The sequence below is a fragment of the Sceloporus undulatus genome, chromosome 2 (assembly GCF_019175285.1).
Source record: "Sceloporus undulatus isolate JIND9_A2432 ecotype Alabama chromosome 2, SceUnd_v1.1, whole genome shotgun sequence".
Classification (NCBI taxonomy): Eukaryota; Metazoa; Chordata; class Lepidosauria; order Squamata; family Phrynosomatidae; genus Sceloporus; species Sceloporus undulatus.
Window position 1 is genome coordinate 14576371 of NC_056523.1, and position 5746 is coordinate 14582116.

Below are 5746 nucleotides of genomic sequence, written 5' to 3' on the forward strand. Positions count from 1 at the left end.
CCTGTCTTGGGGTTTTCTTGGCAAGATTTGTTCAGAGGAGGTTTGCCATTGCCTTCCCCTGAGGCTGAGAGAGTATGACTTCTTGCCCAATGTCAACCAGTGGATTTACATAGTTGAGCTGGGAATCGAACCCTGGTCTCCAGAGTCGTCCAAAGCACAACCCACTACACCACGCTGGCACTCATTCTCTCTCTGTCTCTCTCCTTCTATGTATATATTGTTGTGTGCCTTCAAGTTGTTCCCAACTTATGGCAACTCTGAAGCAAACTTATTGTATGATTTTCCTGGCAAGGTTTCTTCCGAAGAGGTTTGCTGTAGCTTTTCCCTAAGGCTGAGAGAGTGTGATTTCCCCAGTGGGTTTCCAAGGCTGAGCCAGGATTCAAAACCTAGTGTCCAGAGTCGTAGTCCAACACTCAAACCAGTGTGCCATGCTGGGCCTCCTCAGTGACCAGATAACAATATATTTTATAGACCTCAGAGACCCATTACTCAAAAGAATTATGCCATGTTGGTTGACATATTCAGGAGTAGCTGTATTTTTTCTGTGCTTTTAATTGTACTCTTTTTTAAATGTTGGGAAGCCACTCTTGAGTCCCAGTTCTGGGGAAAGAGCGGGATACAAGTAAATATAATAAATAAATAAATAACATCCAAAATCCACAAAACAAGGGATAGCTTTATTGTCCAACCAAAATGCACAAGGCACGTGTTGCAAGCTTTCCAAGCTTCACTGGCTTCTTTATCAGGCAAAGGTGTTTAAAATGATGATGCAAGAGGGAAGAAATTATGATGATGTTACACACAAGCCTACATTTTGTTAAGCTGTCTTCAGTTCAGATGTTGTTGGGGGGACATTAATGCAGGCTGGTCCTTCCAACCTCTGGCCATGTGGAAATAACATTTTAATTGCCATTTGCAAGACAAAGAGAGATGCTCCTCTTGAGATCCCAGTAGCCTCAGTCCTTTGTGAAGCCCAAAGCCCCTTTCTTAGGTAGAGAGCAAGTTGGCTATCAGAGTGACCATAATATCTGCTCCTAAATCTCAGCATATCCAAGTCTTTCGTAAATTGATTTTCACTTTAATTTGTCAAGAGTGCCGTTTTTAATCACCACCTTAACAATTCTAAGTTTTTTAAACATTTATTTTCAGTTGATCTTACTTAAATGACTGAAAAATGTGTTTAAAGAAAGTGCAGGTCTGCTCATTGATCTTGCTCTGAGACTACTGCCAGATCTCTTTCTAGTGCTTCCTAAATCTCAGCCAGTCTTCTAGTCTTTGTGGGATGGAGAGAAACCCTTAACTATAGTTCTTTGTGGGTTTTTCAGGCTATGTGGCCATGCTCTAGTCTAGAAGAGTTTATTCCTGACGTTTCGCCAGCATCCGTAGCTGGCATCTTCAGGGAATCTGAAAGCATGTATGAACAGAAACTTCTAACACCTTCTTCGTCACTGAACATGTATTCTTTATCATGTATTTACACAAAGACACACAGGGGACAACAATAAACCTTTTTATTGTGTGCGGGTTTTGTTTTTTTTTTGCTTTAACCCTTAATTTTAAAAAAATTATTATTAAAAAGAACAAATATACAATTATTTTTTTGTCCAGCAGTTAACAACAATCACTTATCTATAAAATTCTCCAACTGTTATTTTCACCCTATTAGTGTCCTTCCCGAAGCCACTTAATTTTCCCATCATACATTAACGTTTAACAATCACTAACTCTTATCAGTTTACAACTAAAACCTTAAGATTCAACAGTTATTTCTATTTGTGTCTATCTCTTGCTATACCATTTCTATTAATTACCTTGTTACACCTTTATCCCCTTTTATCCTCTTTTATTTTATTTTACATTACCCAATAACTAATATAAACATTATTCTTCAAAAATTTCCTTATGTATATTTCCCTTTTTTTCTATTTGTATATACTTTCCTCATGAATCCCACTCCTTATGAAAACCTAAAGATTTTTTCTTAAGCAGAGAGGTTAGTTTGTCCATCTCATATAAGTCCATTACTTTCAATCTCCATTCCTCCATTTTGGGAATGTCTTCTTTATTCCAATATTTAGCAAGCACCATTCTTGCTGCCACAGTTGTATGGAAGAGTAGTTTTCCTTTCTTTTCTTCTAATTTAACATCTTCATTTATGTTCAGGAGGTACATTTTGGGTTCCGCTCATTCCTTAAAGTTAAATATCTTTTTCATTTCTCAATTCTTCCAAAATATTTTAACTTTTTCCCATTTCCATCAACAATGTAGACATGTCCCGACCTCTTTTTGACATTTCCAGCAGGTATTTTTCTTATTTTTATCCATTTTTGATAGTTTGTACGGGATTAAATACCATCTATGTCGGGATTTACACATAATTTTGGAAAGGGCAGAATTAAAATTTGGATTTCATGGATATCTTTTTTATGAGAAAGTGAAAACTGACAAAAAACTTAATAACCATCTCATTAGGAAATCACTATTAAGAATCTGGGAAAAATATAAATTAAGATGGTGTCCTAAAATCCCATTATGGCTATCCTCGAATGAAGCGATGTTTAGAAGAGAAGAGATAAGGGGAAATTACTGGGTTACATATGCGGACATTACGAAAGTGGAACAAGGAAAAAGGAAAATAAAATTACAAGAAGAATTGTGGAAAGATGGATTCTCTTGCAATTGGTTTGCTTTTAGACAACTGAAAGAAAGATTCTTGATTGGATGAAAAGACTAAGGGAATTGGACTCGTAGAATCAGAAAATATAATAAAAGACCAGAAAAAACAAGTATCTAAATTTTATAGCCCTTAATTTTTGAGAATTGCAACTGAAACTTCCTGGGCAACATGAAAGATCACACCATGTTTGTATTTTATGGCCTTAATAAAAGGTTATTTGCATTTTGGTCCTTTTGTTGTATCTGTATGTGCAGAGTACTGGAAATCTTTCAGCCTATGGATGCTTTATAATAGCAAGTACATTTCTGTACTGCTATTACCCCCGACAAACTGGGCACTCGTTTTAGCGACCTACAAAAGTATGCCAGAACTACTTGTAAAGCAAATCAAAAAAGTAACTTTTGGAATGCTACATTTAGAAAAATGAATATACAGTGGTCCTACCACATTTGCTGGGGTTAGAGGTGAAGGATTCCTGTGAACGTGGAAAAACTGCACATAAAAAACAAAGTATTATTTTGACCTAAGAGGACACCGCTCTAGGAATCTCCAGGTCCCCCAGTGAAACTCTGTGGTAAACATCTGCCAGAAATTGACCATGGAATCATGCTGGAGGACCTACAAAAGCCTACAGAAGTGTTTTCTCTAGGAATTTCTATGTTCTCCAGCACAACCCTATGGTCATCTTCCAACAGAGTTGCACTGGAGGACCTAGAAATCCCTAGAGAGAACATATTACTCAAATCTGCAAATAACCAGATCCACAAAAGTCGAAGTCGCAAATGTGAAGGGCCAGCTGTAATGACATGGATAAGTTAACTGCCAATCATCTGACATTTTGAGGTATAATGCTATAAAACCTGGAGGTTCAATTGATGGACTTGTCCATGGGTGAGGAACCTTTGGCTATTCAGACTCCCAGTTTGTACCAGGCCCAGATAGCATGAATGCTGGTCATGGATGGCGGCACTTGGAAGTCCTACAACATCAGGAGCTTCATCCTTCCTTCATAACAGAAGGACTCCTAAGCACCACCATCCATGACCAACAACCATGCTAGCTATGCCTGGTACAAACTGGGGGTCTGGAAAGCCAAAGATGCCTCAACTATGGACTAAAGTACAAGTCTGTCAACTGAACCTCCAGTTTTTATTGCAATACACCTCAAGATATCAGATGACTGGCAGTAGATCAGCAAGAAGTGCCATTGCCTGCATGCCTTGGTTTTAAACTTCCTAGTCTTTCACCTGGGAGAGTTACACTGAAGTGATGGAAGGAAATTTTCAGAGTGTTCCCAAGACATCCATTGCTCCTGGTCCTATTCTCTGGAGCAGCAGAAAACAAAACTTGCTCCATCTTCAGTATGACATCTTTTCAAATATGTAAACAGGGCTATCACACCCAGTGTGGTATAGTGCTTTGTGTGTTGGACCATGACTCTGGAGACCCCAGGTTCAATTCCCCATCCAGCCATGAAACCCACTGGGTGACTTTGGGCACATTACTCTCTCAGCCTCAGGGGAAGGCAATGGCAAACCTCCTCTGAACAAATCTTGACAGTTTAAGTTTGCCTTAGGGTCATCATAAATCAGAAACCTGAAGGCACACAACATATACGCAGATGATATCACCTCTTAACCGCCTCTTCTCCAGGCTAAACATACCCAGCTCCTTAAGTCTCTCATAAAGCATGGTTTCCAGACCTTTTATCATTTTAGTTGCTCTCTGCTGGAGATGTTCTAGCTTGTCAACATCCTTTTTGAATTGTGATGTCCTTGGCATCACGAATAATAGTATAAAGTCTGGATTACAAGCCAGACCATATTTACCAGTCCATTGACAAGAGATTCACCAACTGTGACTGCCTTCAGCTGAAGTGGAAGATGCTGTCACTATCAGTGGTACAATGGAGAAAGGTACCATTTTGTGTTTTGCCACAGGCTGCAAAATGTCATAGGCTATACTCACGTTGCACGTTACTTTTCAAAGCTTTCCAAGTTAACCAGGTAAGCAAGACAGGCCTCTGGTTTAGCCTAGAAGGCAGGCAGCTGTTATGCTCCTATTTTCTCATCCTCTTCTCAGCTCTTTTCTCTTTGATACTTAAGATGTTTCCACAGAACATGGACTGCCAGGGATCTTTGTCCCAATCCCCACTTGAAGATCAGACCAATTGCTCAACAAAATGACAAAATTACAGCCACTTTTCTTGCTTTTTTAAAATGTATTTTTATTTTTTTAAATTTTTTTTTAGAAAAAATGAAAAACAAAAAGCTATTTAGGGTCCAGGAGATCAGAGTCAATACCATAAGGAGGAAAATTCCCATAATCTATTGTTACCTCTGGGACTGCAAGGATTCTGTGCAAGTTGGCATTTTGGTACTGGATACAGAATGCAGTGATCCAGAGAATTTCACTTCCCTTAAAAAAAAGACCCAACAAGCTTCTAGTCCTCAGGGCTGTGGTGATCCATACTTGCAACTGTGTGGGCAATGCTTGCTATTGCCTCAAACAGCAGAGGTAGGATTAATCAGGTTTCCCAGTTCTTGAGAGTCACGCTTAACATAGCTCTTTCCACCCTTTAATTTTTATTAGCAGTGGAAATTATATAACACAACCTGAGATTGTACATTTGGTTTCATTCTCCTCACCTGTCCAGGTAACAGAATCCAGCTTTTCGCAGCTTAGCGTGCTGACTTGTTTTTTATTAGAACAAAATTTACATGAAAATATTAACTAGCCTCAAGAGACCAGTTATTTATTTCCACGCTAGAAACAAGTGAAAAAGAAGTCCCTTTCCTCTATGGTCATCATGGCGCATAAGAGGGTGAGAGGGTTTTGCATCTGTAGGGAATGCCGAAGTCTGCCAAGAGGAGTCAGATGCAAAAGACCAAGAAGGGGGAATCATGTGGCACTCTTAAACTGTTGGACTGCAACTCCCAGCACTCCACATCCTTGCCTTGGCTGGGCAGGGCTTCTGGGAGATGCAGAGAACCATACAATTCCTATCCTACCATAAAGATCTACTTAAAAGAATTCTGAGGCGGGTTACACACCGCCATTAAAGTACGT